This window comes from Ambystoma mexicanum, chromosome 6p, assembly GCF_040938575.1.
Source record: "Ambystoma mexicanum isolate Mex_15411 chromosome 6p, UKY_AmexF1_1, whole genome shotgun sequence".
Lineage (NCBI taxonomy): Eukaryota > Metazoa > Chordata > Amphibia > Caudata > Ambystomatidae > Ambystoma > Ambystoma mexicanum.
The window spans coordinates 1368472249-1368490499 of record NC_090935.1 but is presented as its reverse complement, the minus strand read 5'-3'; the positions used below and the strand labels follow the sequence as shown (position 1 = coordinate 1368490499).

The following is an 18251-nucleotide window of genomic DNA, read 5'->3' as shown; positions in this document are numbered from 1 at the left end:
TGGGTTTTTGTTTGTACATTTTTTTTACTTTTAGTTTTTGGAAGAGGGGCCATACTTTTTTTAGTGGTAGCTGGTTGAGTTTTGTTCAGTGACGTTACTATCAGTTTTGTTTTAATGTTTTCTATAAATTGTTTTAGAGGTGGATGACTATATGGCTTGCTTTTTTTATCTGCTCTATTTTTTCTTTGTTTTCTATGGAGTTGCTTATTAGTAGGCATTATGTTGTGTCTGTTGGAAAAAAAAGAAAGTTTGGTTTTGAAAGTTGTGGAATGTATATGGATGTATTGTGAATGGGTGTATGGAGGTGATGGTAAGGATGAATAGAGTGCTATGTAATTGTGCAGTGGGATGTTAGTTGTGGGTGGGAAGGTTGTAAGAGTAAGAATGTGTAGTGGTGTGAAGGGTTTGGGTTAGGGAGTAAGACAGTAGTGGTTTGAATGAATAAGTAGGGACATTATGATGTTTTGAGGAGAACAGTGTGTATTATAATGATGTTGTTTAGACGAGAATAGAAAGAGTGTGCATTTTGAAATATAATGAGTAAGAGCGAAATAAAGGTTGATTTGAAAGGAATACTGTATGTTAATATACAGCGAAACTACATTGTTACAATAATTGAGAAATTAATACTATAGTAATGTACTTACTTTGTAGGAGGTGAAGAGTAATCTTCTACTGGTTGGTGTCTTCGAGAATTTTCTTCTATCCTGTAATTGTAAAAGAAAGTTAGTGGGTATATATGGTAATGGTGAAGTACTTTTAGTACAAGAGGTTGTTATTTATGAATGTAGGAGGAGTTGTTAGGAAAAAGAGCTAATAATGTGTTATGGATAGTCTACTAAAGTATGTTAACTATAGGGGTATGAGTAAAGCGGTTTGGAAGACTAGAAGGAGTAGGGCAAAAATGTGTGTAAGAAAATCATGCATTTGTAGGTTACTTTAGTGCTGCTGATTGTAATGAAGGAAGTGCTGTGTTTCTGACGCAATGTATTTGTAATGTGTTGCACTGTATTTAAACACTAGGGAAACAGTGGTGTAGTAGTAATGCAATGGAGGATTGTTGTTGCAGTAGTGTTTGGTATCTTATAGTAGAGGTTTGGAAGGAAGTGTACTTTATATGTAAGGGGAAGTGTTGAATATAGATACGTTGGTGGTATACATGTATGTGTGAGCAGGTGGAGAATGGTGGCAGTGTAAGGGATGTAATAAGAGAGGTTGGAATGTGTGACATTTATAGGGAATGAAAAATGGAAAATGCAGTGCGTATAAAAAGGTTTCATTTTAGGATCATTTTCATGAAAGTTAAAACATTGAGATATGAGTTTATAGCAGCACTGTGTGTAACTTTTTTGTAAAAGAAAAGAAAAGCAGATGGAAAAGATTTGTACAACATTTTTAAGTGGTACTTATGTGAAAGTTTAATATGTTGGCAGTACATGTACACTTGCCAATTGATGCATTCTAATATCTAGGTGCTAATTAAGTGTTGGTTTTTGTCTTTGTATTGTGGGAGTTGTAGTTTCACTTTTTCCATTAGAAAGGTTGGACTACAAGCTCCAGAATGCAGAGAAAAAAGTAGGGCTGGATAAGCACCTACAAATTGGAACGGGTAATGTAAACAAGTATACATGTGCTTGCAAGTAACCAAACTCGCACACACTGAGTGGCACTTAAAAACGTTGTACATATCGTTTGCATTTGCTTTCTTTTTTATTTTTTTCAAAAAGGATACACCCAGTGTTTTTGTAAATGTATACATGCATTTGTTAGCTTTAATGAAATTGCTACTAAAAAGAAATATTTTTAAATGCACAGCATTTCCATTTTTCATTCAGTGTTCACGTCATACTGTGCAAGTTTATATGCAGTCCTGGTTTTCACTTTGCATTCTGGGAGTTGTAGTCTGAGTTTGGTAATTGTAGGAGTGGCATTAGAAGTGACAGAATGCAAAGAAAAAAGACTTGATAAGCACATATAGATTGGAATGGGTCATGTTAGCAAGTATGCATGGACCGCCAATATATTGAACTTGCACACAATTACCGTTTAAACATGTTGTACAAATCTTTTAAATTTGCGTTTCCTTTTGTTTAGAAAAAGATTAGACACAGTGCTGTTATAAATGCACATATGCATTGTTCAACTTTCATGCAATTGCTCCTAAAAAGATACATTTTTAAATGACAGCATTGCAATTATTTGCTGCTTGATGTGAGCAGGTGCTGAATGCTGCAATGCATGGATTTTACTGGAGTGGTTAAAAAAGAGAATATGCTTATTGAGAAGCTTATTACAGGGTACGTAGCAAGAACCCTCTATATATCTATATATATATATATATATATATATTTGTAAAAGAGTTGCAGAAAAAACTTTAAATAAATATAAGCAAACCTGTACTATGTATTGTTAAATGCAGATGTTGAATCTGGAAATAGAAATGTTGGAGAGTTTCACTGTAGTTTCTGATGCAGATGGCTGTGATTAACAGGAGATACTCTCAGAGTTCAAGTGTACATCTGAAGTGTTGAACTGAGAAGACAGGTGTAGAGTTTTTGGATGTGATTGGCAGATGGATGTGTGACTCTTTGAAAGCAGTTAATGAGGGATTGGTCAGAACATGAAAGTGAAAAGGGTAGAAGGGCTGCCCCTGTGCTATGGTGTCCGCGGACACCGGGGTAGTCCACGGATGGCACTCGCCTCATTCAGGTCTTTCAAGGATGCCTGGCATGGAAAGGGGACTGTGGGGATTAGCCAATGAGGTGTTCTGGTTGTGGTTTACGGGAAGAGAGGTTAGTAGGTGTTTTGATAGTTGTGTGTGGTGAAGATGGCTATGGCTATGGCTTTGAGGAAACAGAGTGTGTGGATTTTGGGAGATTCTTCAATTCAATCATTGAAGGTGTATGCTGAAAATCATGGCATCTTTGGAAGTATTGGATTGGCAGAACTGGACATTTCGTGGCATGCCGTTTGTGGCTTAAACTGGGTAAGCTTGTTCTCATTCCGTCAGAGTATGGCTCACTTTAAATGTCGAGACATTGTAATTGTACATTGTGGAAGGGACAGTTTGGGGCATGTGACTCCAATGTATTTGCAGGTTGTCATCAATGACATTTGCCATGTCATCTTTGATGTCCTGGGTGTTTATTTTAGCAGTGCACAGTTGCTTTGCTTACCATAACTGGCAAATTTCAATGGTTTTTCGGTTTTACCTGTAATCATATCGTCCCTTTAACAAAGATTATTCACTGAATTTCATAGGTTTTTATAAGTGCAACTTAACAATAACGTCCCTTTAACAATGTTTTTTCACTGAATATGTGTACGAACAAGCTTTATTCAGCAGTAAATACCATAAAAGCAACAATACATATATTACATTACACAATAAAATACAATTCATGTTAACAAATGCCAATCATCATTACATACCAACAACTCAAAGATAAAACAGGGATAAAATAAGATCTTAATATCAAATGGTTCATAAAAACAGGCCATCATATGATTAACACTGCATTCTTACAATATCAGTTTCATCTTCTTAGCAAGGCCCTATGGAGAAATTTTACAACATAATAAACCTTGTTCACATTTTTTGTACTTTTACAATATACCAAGGCCTCTTCCATATGCAAAATACTCTTTACTCTAAAGAGGGGAATCAGATAACGCCTCCTAAAACCCTGGTATCCGGGACAAATAAGTAAAAAGGTTTTACCATTTTGTCTGGATTGCTGCAGACTTTACATTGTATGTCCGGGGGACTGGTCAATTTTGCAGTAAAGGCAGGCGCCTTAAGAGTATTTGTACGCAGTTGAAAAAACAATGCACATGCATACCCAGGGGTCACGCAATCTAAATAGGGCTCAAAGTTGACTGTTTGCCTTATCAATAAATAAGGTGCTCCAGTCTTCAGAACGATGCACGCCCTTTTCATATGCCTAAATATAGATTCACAACATTTTGTTTTAATAACACTCTTTGAGCCAACTGGTAACCGCTCTAAAGTGGACCAAAGGTGTGAACTCCAAGTTCACCAACCCTGTACGGATGTGTTTGAGCCATGGCAGTGAAGTCGATCCAAGCACATTTCATATGTTAATAAGCGTTTCTCTGTAGCACTCCAAGGGCAGGAAAGTATTGAAAAATGACAACAAAATGGGATATAATGACACAGCAATATTTTATTGTTTAAAAAAGCAAAACATGCAGGGTTCAACCGGAAAGAAAATCAAGGTCATGCGTTTCGCACCAGAGGTGCTTGTTCACTATCAAACATTTAACATCAAAGAAAATAGACATTTTGGAACAGCATACATTAAGGCTATTAACACCACTGTCACTTTGCAGAATCCGAGCAACATTTGGTTGACTGCAGGGAGATTGTCACTTATACAGTAAATGATAGACAGCTGAGCTTGCAAACTTTGCATAGCTCCAAGGATAACCTTGCTGCTTCCCCTCCTGTGCCATTATCACAGATATTTATATGTCTGTTAATTGGGGGGTGGGGAGGGAGCGGTGAGTAGCCCTTGTAGTACATGTGATGCAGGGGGCATTTTCAACTCTAGAGGTTTACCCGTGTCTTTGGTGTTGTGGGGGCAGTCCGTGGGCACACAAGCCATGCCCATCAGTGCTGGGGGCACTCAGCATACGTTTCAGTTACTGTTGTTGCGGGCTGGCTCACGGGCTAGCCTGATGGGTCCTGGGGGCACCCAGCAGACACTTACAGTTGCTGTGGTCAAACAGCTGACATCAGTTGCTGGGGGCCAGGACTCGCAACTGGGCTGTGGTCACACAGCATGACACTGGCCTGGGGGCTCCCAGGTTACATATACTGATCTATCTGGGATCACCTAGATCAATGGGGGCTGCAGTACTTCGGTCACACGGCGTCAGCCTGCAGGTCCAACAAATGAAATACAAGACAGAAGTGTCATCCGTGGAGTCTGCCGCCATTCTGCAGCACTTTCGGGCTGAGGCTCCTTTTATTAATAGGCAGGCATGATGAAGTCATGACACACATTCCTAAAGGGGAAATAGCATCCTTGGAACTGCAGTTGAGAAAAGAAAAGCAAGTGATTGCCTCTCCCCTGCATCCTCCTGCCAGGAAAGTGTTGGTCTAAGTCTTTGTGCATCCCCCTAACTCAAGAAAGGTGGGTGGCTAATCCCCCTCTCCTTCCCTTCTGGTCTGCTTGCTACTGTTGCCTGTAGTGGTAGCTTACTGCTGCAGAACAGTTGCAGCCCATACAAAAGATATATGCTCACAAATCCCGAGAAGAACAGATCGCTACTCTGGCATTCCACAAGGCCTGTATACCTTTCTGTTCCCATAACTGCTGAAGCATCAATCTACATACCACGCTGAGTCACACTATGCCTGTGGGTTTGCTGGTTCACAGTGCATGAATTATGAACAGACAAACAGATTAATTTCTTCGTAATAAAATAGTGAGTCATATACCCTTAAAGGCCAGAGCAGAAGCAGCCATAGAACACGCTATGATCATACGATGTTTGCTGCTAAGATATTTCTGCAAATCAACCTTTCCTCTTTCTTTGGTTGCTTAATTAGGTATCAATACAGTGGGTACACCTTTTATTACAGCTCTTACACGCTGGAGGGATCTGAAACTGAATATTCAATCAATCATCTGTTAATGTTGGAACTTAAATAGTTCAGGAAAAACATGAGGGTAAAAAACAATACAATTTGAGATACATCAACATTTTTCAATAATTAGCTGAATATAAATAAGTAAAAGCCATAACTTTGGATCAATAAAGTGCCTAGTTTGTCAGTACAAAAGATATTAAAAATGAATTTTTAAGTTTTAGTGCATTGCCTCGTAAAATCGTTGGAACAATAGGTAGCCAGCATGGAGTCCATCATCTGTTTCCTTTTGTGCGGTGCCATTCATAAATAAGATAAAACAGGCTTGCCTACCTTCAGCGAATCTACCCATAAGAGGTATAACAATGCCGGGCGGCAGTGAACCAAACCAGTTTCTCTTAGTATTGTTTTCAGGGTATTCTTTCCAAAATTTGTATAAGCTGGGCCCAGCAATACAAAATGTAGAAGGTCTTCTTCAGCAGCTTGGCATAGAGGACATTATTTGTCACTTAAATCACCTGACCATGGTAGGTTAACTCTACAGCGATCAGACCAAGAAAATTCATCCCTCTAAGGAAAAAGGCTAAGTGCACCCTTTTTCGAGAAAGACAAGAGCTTTATTTTGGATCCAAAAGAAAAATGGCATCTATGGTATTATAAGTCCACTGCCACAGAGCTCTCTCGTCCTTTGGAAAAGACTCAGGTTATAAACACAAAAATTGTCACATATGACTCACTCAGTATACAATGTTAATCCCTCAGCCACATTGGCTACCGCATATGTACATGCTAATGATTACATATAGCCCATTTTCCAATTAGTTCTGCAGTCTTCTCATCCATCTTCACCATACGCAGGTGACGTCCTTGCCCATCTTGAGACACTTCAAGGTAATTGGTTACATTCAACTGGTACCACCCTACCTTTAATCCTAATCATGTGATGTACACCTGGTTATCAACATGAACTCAGCAGTCAACTTCGAGGTGAGTCTGGCCCTGACAAACAAAGCAGCCCTTCTCTCATCCCAGACACACTGGCTCCCCGTCATGCCCTTCCCACTGTATGGGCATCATTCTTGGCTCTTCCTGGCACCAAGCATAGATAATGTTGTTCTCTGCTGTCCCCTTTATCAGTTCTCCTCTCCAACAGTAAACTTAATGTCCCACTAATCAATCGGGCTCTTCAAGGATTTAGTACCCATTTTCCTTCACATCTGGCAGTTCAAATAGAATGGCCATCATTCTGGGGGGCACTCGTGTCTTAGATCTTAGTTAATGTGTTGGCACTCCGAGACCTCTGCCCCGCTGCCCAATCATAGGACCTTTGTGCTAGGCTGCAGCCCCTAACCTAATCAGCTACACACAATCCTGGATAAATGTACAAAGGCCTAGCTGGTGTGGGTATACGTACAAGTTTCTCGCCATGCATGGGAATAAGAAAAATGTACTGGTCAAGCAAAGAATGAGGCCTCGTTGTTCTGTGTTTTCAACATGGCCTGCGAGGATCCAGGCCCACTCCTAAATATAACACTACTTTATCTTGTGATTACTGTGTTAATATGTATGTTATGTATCTCGTGTAATTCTATTGTAAAAAACGACTGGTTAGTTCCCAACTATGCGATTTCCCGCTCCCACCAGTTAGTCCTGCCCTTCAGACACCCCCTACAACGTCCTGCCCCTATTATCCAATGTTTTCAAATATTTTTGCAATCTAAATCACCTGGGATAGGCCGCAATCTGCCCATGCATCCCAACACCATGCTGGTTGCATCGCTCTCAGGGGCCGGCAATGAAATCTTGCCCTGGTGATGAAAACACGTTAGGCTGGAGTAGTAGCCCATTACTAGTATTTTTGTAGTCTACCATTTGTCATAATTACATCAAGGCGGTTAGATGGTTTAAAACATTTTTTATGAAGCTGAATATTATTTTCATATACGCAATTAGTTTTAAAAAGGCATCCTAGTACCATGCACAGTAAGCCTTAGATATAACATGCTTCTGAAAAGCACGAACATGGATCACATGACTACGTTTTTGCCACAGCCGTTACGTAGCAGACGTTTAAAAATACTGCCCTCTACACGCTGACTGGCGCCGTTCCAAGTGTTACATTTGGAACCGGTCCACGGTCTCCTAGACATCTCTCCCCATAAACATTCCAGCGGCTTCCAGGCTTATCTTCAGCGGAATGGCAAGTGCAGGACGAAAGGGTGAGTGCGGCAGCGGGATGATATTTCCACTCTGAACTCGGTGACCCTCATGTTTGCCGACGCAACTCGTGCTGACAGGTCGCCAGCAGGACTTCGCGCTATAGTCATTAAGGCGACGCTACAGCGCTTGGGTGACTCAAGGCTCGAGGGCAGGGCGAGGCCCCTCTTCGCTATAATTCCGTCGCTGCCATGGCAGGGCTTGCATCAGGTGCTCTCGTGCATGAAACATGATATCCGCAATAAGAGCAACAGGCAACCGCAACTAAACACTCACGAATATAATGTAGTTGAATGATTATTTTGTGTACCCTGAAAACATCTCGAAATATCACCAGTGGTGTAGCCAGGATTCTCTAACAAGTGGAGCCTGAAGCGGATGTATTTGGGCACACCACAGTGAGATTAAAATCTGTAAATGCCCACCCAGAGCTCCTGAGTGGGCCTTTACAGATTGCGAGTGTGCCTTGCCTGCTCAGGCCCTACCCTGACTACACCTCTGTATATAACATAACAATGAATACCTTCCTCTAAAACAAAACCCGGAACCAGTCCTGAAATCGAAAGGCTTGACAAGTTCGTCCAGCAGTGGAAACCTTGCAAAACCAAAACCGTTCTCAGTAACATTGATGTCTTGTCCCATTGCTAGCTGGGTGTAAACACTATGAGGAAAAGACCAAGACTTAAGCCCACAACTGTATACTGTTGAGGAGAAAATAAAACCATGTGTGTTGTTATAAATATGACTGCTGTGGAAATTACTACAAGGAAACCCACACAACATTTCAAATATCCCAAACCGTAGGCCTCTGAAATGCCTGGACAATCAATACAGTAATTAAACTCTTACACCATCATCATGGCACCAGCATAATAGACACCAGTCTATGTTTGTGGGATAAAACAGACTGTAGGATTTATTAGAATATTCTTCATTAACTTGTGTTCAATTGAAAGGGTATTACACAACGCAAGCGACCAGTTGGCATACAAGTTTTAGGTTCCTATGTCCGGCGTGGGATGGGGCGTGTGGTTCATTGCCCTCTGTTAATTCCTTGGCTTTGCTCCCCCAAACCCCTCCATCACTTTGCTGTGGACCTGGCTAAATCTCCTCAGTCAATCATGACACGTGTTCGGCATGAGTAGTAACGCTCAGTGGCAGCACGCTTGTTTTCGAAGCAAGCTGATGCACAACAACACGGGTTTGAATCCAGGGTCTGCGCTTAGAAACCTCTTTGGTAATAAGTGCATTATTAAAACAACTAATAACGTCTATGTAGGTATCCATTGGTCTGGGCTGAAAGGAACGCTGATACTGTTTGATTGTAGTGAAGAGTGAAAAATACCTGACTCTTCTCACCACACCTTTGCCATACAACCTACAGAAGGTGTTTGGGGTTTTGTGAGATGGGTTGTCCACCCCTCCTTTTAGCATAATCGTATATAACGTATGTCACGTGCGTCTATGTCCCAAGTTGCAGCCCGCTTTCCGTTGAAGCTACATCTGCCTGGCCAACACCCACCTGCCTGAGGTGTTCTAGCGCTCCAATATATTCTGCCGAAAAAAGAAAAAAATCCATTCCTCAATCTGGCAAGTGTAAAACGTCCTTTGACTAATAATGTGGCATGTCTAATGTTTATCAGTCTGAGCCTCAAGTGGGAGATCCCAAACCATTTGAAGAATTTCCCCATATCCTTGTGGCTAAGTTTTGCAATTTCTCACAATCCGGTGTGACTTGGCTCCATGCCCTTTGATGCTGGACACTAGCTCTGAACATACCACTTGCATGTGCCTAGGCTGCCAGCAATTCTACACAAAGACTCCATTATGGATCCCAGCTAGCTCCCTCTGCGTAATGGTGTGTGGTTATTTCAACTAATATGAATAGCCAACAAGTTCATCCTCCCGGAGGAGTCCACCAGGGCCACCGCCTTACTTTCTAACTCATCTCAATGCATTCCAGATTCCCTCAGCCACTCGATCGTAGTCTTGTGCTATGTCCTCCTCATCCCTTGTTGCCAACCTCAACTATCTCTCTGTCCCTCTTCCTCACATACCAATGGCCGATCACCCACACCAAAGGCTCCTGTCAATTTCTGGGTGCTGCGAGAAAAATAATCACCTTGAGTCGTGGTATTTGAGAAAATTAAGAGAATACCTAGCCGAAACAGGTCAATGGTAATATTGGGGGTCTTCTGGTGTTGGCCCAAACTTCGTCTATGCACACATACATCTTGAAAAAATCTGCTTCTTATCTACCAACCTGCTTAATTTCTTCGCTTTGCAATTCTTTCAGAGCGGCAGACGTGACTGCCCCAATCGTGAAGGAAAGGATCCCAAATTTCATTTCGCCCCAATTGTTCATCACCAGTGTTCTTCCTAGGACATCCCGGAATGTATAGCCACTGAGGCGCGTTTCCATCTGCATGGATGAATAGAGACCACTCCACACTTGACCTACAGATCTGGCATGCCCTTACTGCGCAGGCGGGGCAATACCAGGTGTCATATATGCAGAATATTAGTATGTGTAACCAATGGTAGAAGTGTACCGAAAAAAGTAGTAACTGTGGTCTCGGCAGGGAAGAGGGAAGAGGGTAGGCGAAAGCATAGTGCAACATGTGACAAGGTCTTGCAGCCGGGGCATTGCAATAGTCTAAGTGACTAATAACTAGGCTCCAATTACAACTTTACACTTGGACAGAGACATGAATGGACAAATCCTCAATATAGAATGGTGAATATGGTCGTAAAACGTAGAGGAATGGTAAACAGAAAAAATAAAAGTAGTGGAACACCGCTCTCGACCGTTCCCGCTCACTTCAATCACTGTGTGTAACCCGTTTCCTTTCTGGTCCGTTTCAGAGTGCTATACTAGCAGGGCTAGCATGCTGTCAATCTATATGATGTCTTGGTACAGCAGACCCCACCCACTGCCCATCTGATTTCTTGGTGTCAAGAACCAGCTCCCCTACTCCCAGGCCCCAAAAAAGCCAATTCAAAATCAGTCTTAAACAAGCAACTCTCATTCTTCTTACTGTACTGCACACTTCAATGAGTATACCACCCAACCTTTTTAATTCCGTGAAGTCAACGAGGAAATCGGGCCCCTGAGGTCAGTACTTGCACCCTCAATATTCCCCGTCCTTTCATGGCCAACTTCACATTTGAGATTTGGTTGAATGCTTGATCTCTTAAATTTGATTGAAGTGAGCCATTGCTGCCCCCCTTCCCCTCAACTATAGGTTTCTTATGATCTAATGCCCACCCAATGAATTTGCTAGTTGCCTTGGAGGAATCAGGCCTTTGTGGGTTGGTCCCAGAACCAATGACCTGTATCATTACTGTGTGTAACTGCTCCAATATTTTCTGCACACACTGGCCTCATGGTGCCCGGTGGCATTGCATGATCAATCAGCGGCTTCAGATTCTGCCAGTTATGCTCCATAGTTGCGCTGGCAATTGTTGCCATCACCTCTCTCCAGGCCTGCCTGTATCTCGTCCACTGCAAACAAAAGAGAGCATCAGCTATATTTGCATGCAACAGAGTTTCCTTCAATCTCCCCGGTCATGAAAGCAGCCTCATATATGAGGCAGACCCATCTTTTACCACTTTTACAACTGCCTGATTTTCCAGCCACCGGGTAGCATTCCTATTCCCGAGTCACCCCTCTCGCCTCTGCCACAAGTGGAAGGCAATTGTGATCAGAACTGCTCTAACGGTGTGATGTTTTCCAGGGCGTGTCAGTCTGACAGCGGTTGCCGGATCCGGATCTAGTAGCTAATGGGCCTCATTACGACTTTGGAGGTAGCCATGGCGCTATTGGCGCCATGGCTGTCTCCAAAATCGGGTCCGGGTTCCCTGAATGGGGAATTACCGGGCCATTCCGAGTTTGGAGGGCCCGGTAATTCCTCCTTCAGGGAACCCGGGCCCGGACCTTCCCCATTCCCATTTGAGCCCCAATAGGGCTCAATGGGAATGGGTGCAGGAGCTAACAACGGGCCGATTATGACCGGCCCGTTGTTAGCTCCCTGGTCCCCTCGCGGGACCCGCTCTGGACGTCTGGTAAAACCAGACGTCTAGAGCGGGTCCCGCGAGCGGACCTCGTAATAGTGCGGAGTGTGTTTAACGGCATCGGAACCATTACCGGCGCCGTTAAACCCATTCCACACAACTCGTAATGAGGCTCAATGTGTCCAGTCTGCAGGAGATGACAGAGACAGGTGGCAGTGCGTGACAACTGAGCAGCAACAAACTGACTCATATCAGCACTGGCTACTTCGAGCCACGGAGTATTAAAGTTAAAGGCAGTGGGGGTCGGCCCACACAAGTAAAATGTAATTTTTCACTACTACTAGGTCATTGGTGGGTGAGGGGTGGCTATCCATTTATTTAAGTGTACGCTTTAATGTGGAGCCGAGGTAGTTATGGTTGGGTTACATTAGCAGGCGAGCAGCAGCTGTAGAAAAAGTGGCGTAAACCCACTCAGAGTGGGATTCAAGCATGCACCACCACCTTACAATTCGGCTTACAAGAGAAGAGGCAGGGTGGGCCAGGCAGGGTCGGTAAAATGGGTTATTAGCCCGAGACGATTTTTTAATCAACGACCTTTAAATAGGGAGACAATGGCTAATCCCCCACACTAACGTGAGATAGGGGTTTAGATTCTATTAAAGACAAGGAGGCGATTATTATGCATTACAATCTTTACTCTGAAACCACAGCAGCAAAGAAAAAAACTTTTACAAACAAGAAGTTGTAAAGAACAGAACTAAATAGAGTTCAATGTCAATGTAAGGGAGCTTCCCAATCCATCATGGAGGACAGGTTAAGCCCTGCAGGAGACCAATGAGCAGGGACCCTTCCTTATATAAATCCATTACTCTAATCCCAATTCCTCTTTCTGTTGCTGTCTTGAACCAGACATTCACTGCACAGATCAGATGATAAACGATGAAGGCAAATCCAGCGAAGCTTTCGTATCACGCACTCCATAACTTGTAACTGCGAGCCCCACTCCTGATCAGAACCTCAACTCGTAGCTGTAAGAACAACAAGCAAGAAGGGTGGGTGGATGGGAAGAACAACAAACCAAAGAATGTTCTCTCTTGAAACACCTGTTTACATGCGTGTCATAACTGTCATATCATATCATATCAAGGGTGGGTGGGATAATAATCGACTCCTTGTCTTTAATAGAATCTAAACCCCCATCTTACGTTAGTGTGGGGGATTAGCCATTCTATGACAAGACAGGAGGCTCATATTATGCAAGTTCGAAGCCCTTGCATCCCATTAGTATAACATGATCAATACAATAGAGACAATATAATAAAATAATATAATAAAATAATAGGAGAAGAAAATGTTTTCAATGCTTTAATTAGATCAATCAGCTGACCGCAAGAGAATTGCCCAAGACCAGGCTGGCCGAATAACTGTCTTATAAGGCACAGCCAAATCCACTGCAAGAAAAAACAACTGGAAGATGTGCCAATTCCAGTGTCCCTTACAGGCCACCAAAACCAACTGGTTAAAAAGAGGGGAAAACAATGAACAAAGTTTTCCTATACTAATAGGTTAGGACAAACCCCATCGGAACAATAAACTCCTCCGTTGTCCAATCAAACATTTAAAGCACTTAAATTCATACCATATTTTGGAACCTAGACAGCAAACCAAAGAAGATAAGAACTTAGCTCTCCTGGAGATAAAGAAAAATACCCCTTAGGGGTGAAAGCTTTGTAGGTTTCATCCCATGCGTTAAAGGAAGATATTACATTAGAAACCGGACATGTCACATAACTACACTGGGGAACGAGTGGGAAAGACAAATTTTCATAAAAGATAAAATGGGAGTAAAAAGGTTGTTTTATTAATCTGTAATAGCACGACCTATCCTGAGCGGAGCTGAAAAGCAATAGACTTAACACGCAATTTTCTTCAGACATATGGGTATACTAAAGAAGGTATGTCTTCTGGAGGCAGAAGCAGAATGGAAGAGAGGGGCCCCGCCTGAAAAGCTAAACATGCCAAACCGCCAAAACTGAGACCTTCAGACCTCCTGAGCTCTTTTTTTTATTTTTATTTTGATTTTGATTTGACTGAATAAATCAACCTTTCAAATAGAAACACATATTACAACCAGTAACAAATATTCAATTCAATATTACAAAATTTTACAAAATGTTAGGCTTAATTTTAAAACCAATTTAACAATACAATATATACTGATTTTCCAAATTCAGGCAAACTTTACATTGACAAATTGAGCCAATGCAATCTGAACAGAAAAGTTTGTGTTATTTAACAAGTAATTCCACATTTCTTCGTTGGAACGGAATATTTGAAAATTACATTTTGCACGAAAATATTTGTGCCTCACGCTACTCAGTGCTGGACATTCAACCGCTAAGTGACATAATGTTTCAATTTTTTGCTGATCGAGACAGTATCTACAGAAGGTTTGATCTTGTGGCACTGTGAGAGACGGGCCTCAACGACCGGTGGGAGGTGTCTGTACTTCCGCTCCCTATATGGTGGAGGAGAGGCACAGGGGACCCCAGCCAAGATTCTCTATTCGGTAGCAATGGTCGAGCAATCAAGGCCTAGCTTCTCAGGAGGTGGTGCAGGCTGGTTCTTAAGTACAGTGTATCCCCCAAGCCCCCACAAAGGAATATCCACACTCTGTATTGATTAGAACACAGTCTTTATATAATCAATATTTAAGGTTATGTACATTTATCATGATAACTCACTTTGTACTCCGTCAAAATCTACAATGACAAATATTTACAATCCTAAAGTGGTACCACCCTAGATCTCATTGAAGTGCATGAACAATACTGTACAATGTCACACAGACCAATAGAGTGAAACCAGCAATAGAGTGAGGAGAGAAAATAAGATGGTTGAGCAATAGGCAGAATACTGGCCCCTACCACTAGGCACAGTTCTGTGTGGAGATCCCCCCACCTGGGCAACCTGTAAATCAAGATATAGCACAAGCCCAGTCCATGTATTGCTCTACAAGTCTTATTCTCTCCTATAATGTTTTTACCCCCCCAATGTACCTGGTGGAGTCGAGCTCCTCGAAGAGGCGTCGACAAACGTCGAGGAACTCGTTGTTCGGCGACGGGAAATCGACGGCCCTTCTTGAATGCCTTCCCTTTCAAGCGGGAGGCACGGGGCGTCGAACGTCCGTCGACAAACGAGGTAGAACGATGTCGAAGAGGCGGCAGCTTCGTCCGAGCGGTGCTCGTCGGCGTCGGAGCGTCGGCGTCCTGCAAGGCGGAGGTGTGCGGGGCACCTCGATGACAATAGTTCTGGACTGCAAAAATTGTAGAGACGGAAGCCCAGCAAGGGCGTCGAGTCGTCCGAGTCTTTGAGGTCGTCGGGTGGCGGGAAACCCACCGGCAGGTTTCTCCTCGGCGCGTTGGTCGTCCTCGACTTTCTCCGGCAGGATAAGCGATCGACGATGCGGTCGAGAGAGTCCTTCGATTGAATGTTCTTAGGCAAAAGAGCGGACGGCTCCAGTCGTCGGCGGCACGGCGTCAAGTGGTTCCCACGGCTGGGCAACACAACTTCAACGGGCCTCCAGCGGTTACACAAACCTGCGAACCCTGGTCGACGGCAATGGACTTCGACGGCGTCGATGTCCGGGTGCTTCACTTCGATCTCCTCGGCGGTCCCGTCTCGGGTCGACAGCCTTTCGAGGGTCTGTCTTCCAGGGCGCTTCGGCGAAGATGGAGCGGTGCTCGATGGTCCCTCGGAGCACGGGAAGAGGGCGCCTTACCAGGTCCTCTCTCGGGTCAGCCCTCGACGATCTCGTCAGCCTTCAGATCGGTCGAAGCAAATGCCACAGCAAGTCTTCTTTTTCCAGCTGGACGTCGAGGATCAGCAGTTCCAGTTACTCGTAGAGTGGAGACTCAGCTCCCTGGCTGCTTTAGGAGCACAATGGTCACTTCTCAACCAATGGTTCCTTCTGAACACTTTTCCAGTGGTGAGAGGTCCCCAGATATACTATCCTCTCTCTCATCCACGCTGCTGGCACACACTCAGCAGCCAATCATACTGCAGGGCATTCATGCAGTCAGTTAGCCAATCAGGCACACAGTGCATTCAGGCCACACTCCTCCCTTCCAGACACTCACAACAGGGAATGTGGATTGGGACAAGTACCCAGCCATTCAACACTACACACTGCATTCAGGCCAGTTTCGGGCAGGGCTGTCTCAGTCTTTGTCTCTCATGCCAGAAACCAGACAACCACAACAAGAAGTGTATATTGGTCACACACTCCATTCACCCAGGTCCCACCCACAGGAGGTACCCACAACATACAGACACTGGGAAGGCTCCAGCCAGTCTAGCTGGGCCTTCACAACAATACCATACATGGAACTTCCACCCAACAGCCAGTCAGGGGGAAGGGACAGAGACAGGGCTTCCCAGGACTTTGGGAAAACAAGATAACAGGCAATAGAAAGCAAGAGGCCACAAGGGCCATCTTATTTTCTATCAGGAATCAACTGATCCCAATGGCAGGGCCTGGGTATCCCAAAATGGAGGACACCCGGAGCACCTGTCAAATTCAGCACGGAGCTGCCACCAGCCCATACCCTGCTCTGGGGCCACCCACAGGTGCCCAAAAACATACACTAGGGGCACAGGGTTGTACCCCTACCCATGGGTGCCATAAGGGTATCCCATGGGTCGGTTCACCAAACCAAAAGAGAGAGCTGCACTGCCAGGAGTCCCACATGGACTCCGGGGCAGAAAACATGACAGAACACACGGTAAAAACAGAAAAAGGACAAGGATTCAGAGGCCCTGTCCCTCAGATGCATTTCCAGCATCACAGTCGCCCCCCCCAGACTCAGGTGGAGGGTGTCTAATCTCCCACGGGATAGACACCCTCATCCAGACGGTCAACATACCTTCTGGAAAGGCCATCTGCATTATCGTGACTCTTCCCTGGTCTGTGCTCTATGGTGAAGTCTAGCCCTTGCAGGCTAATGGACCACCTGAGCAATTTCGGGTTCTCACCCTTCATCTGCATAAGCCACTTCAGGGGCTTATGATCTGTTTGGACCTTGAAGGTAGACCCCGTAAGGTAGGGCCTAAAATGCCTAAGGCTCCAAACTATACTAAAACACTCCTTTTCAACAGTAGCCCACCTAAGTTCTCTACCCTTGAGTTGTCTACTGATGAATATAATAGGGTGTTCTCTCCCTTTGTCATCTAACTGGGACAAGACAGCTCCAATTCCGGTGTCGCAGGCATCCGTCTGGACGATAAAGGGTCGGCTGTAGTCAGGCGCACTCAACACAGGTGCCCTACACAGACTTTCTTTCAAGCCATCAAAGGCCCTCTGACAGTCTTCGGTCCAATTAACCTTACTAGGCTGTTTGGGTGACGTTAGAGCTGTCAGGGGGGCATCTATGGTCCCATAGTCTGCCATGAAATTGCGATAGTACCCAGTGAGGCCCAAAAAGGCTCTCACCTGGGTTTGAGTAGTGGGAGTCTCCCAGTTCTGTACATCCTGTACTTTACTGGAGAGAGGTTGGATTTGACCCCCTCCTACCTCATGACCAAGATAGGTAACTTTCCCTTGAGCTATCTGGCACTTGGTGGCCTTGATAGTGAGGTTAGCCCTTTTCAAGGCCTGCAACACCCTATCCAGATGTGTCAAATGCTCTTCCCAGGTGGAACTGTAGACGGCAATGTCGTCTAAGTAAGCCACACAAAAGGCTTCCAGCCCACTGAGCGCATGGTTGACCAATCTCTGGAAGGTGGCAGGGGCATTCTTCAACCCAAAAGGCATGACCCTAAACTGGTAGAGTCCCTCAGGTGTTGAGAAAGCCGTCTTTTCCTTGGCATGGTCCGTCAGAGCTATTTGCCAATAGCCTGAAGTAAGGTCAAAGGTGGTCACAAACTTGGCAGCACCGATGGTGTCCACGAGCTCATCAGCCCTGGGCAATGGGTGCGCGTCAGTTTTGGTGACGGCATTGACTCCTCGGTAGTCCACACAGAACCTCCAATCCTTGGTACCTGCCTGTGAACTTGCCTTGGGGACAAGGACCACTGGACTGGACCAGGGACTGGTTGAGGGTTCAATAACACCCAGATCCAACATCTTGGCGACCTCAGCCTGGATGTGGTTCTTGACGGTATCTGACATACGGTAGCACCTGCTTTTGACAGGCACACTGTCACCAGTGTCAATTTCGTGCTTACACCACGGTGTAAGGCCTGGCTTCAGTGAAAACAGAGAGGCGTACTGTTGGAGCAAAGCCCTACAGGCCCTCTGTTGCTCTGTCGTCAGATCTGGAGAGAGATGTACTCCCTCCACTGAGCCATCCTGAGGGTTGCTATGCAGCAAATCAGGAAGGGGCTCACTCTCATCCTCTTCTT

At 44.4% G+C, this 18251-nt stretch overlaps 1 long non-coding RNA gene across 1 annotated transcript in view; it reads right to left on the bottom strand.

Annotated features, from left to right (window-relative positions):
- Positions 1 to 12567: 12567 nt before the first annotated feature.
- The window catches only part of LOC138510430 (uncharacterized), a 614646-nt gene continuing 608962 nt past the window's right edge, over positions 12568 to 18251 (bottom strand). Inside the window, exon 3 of the long non-coding RNA XR_011280387.1 lies at positions 12568 to 12877. This is a non-coding gene — a long non-coding RNA (uncharacterized lncRNA). The remainder of the gene's footprint in view (positions 12878 to 18251) is intronic.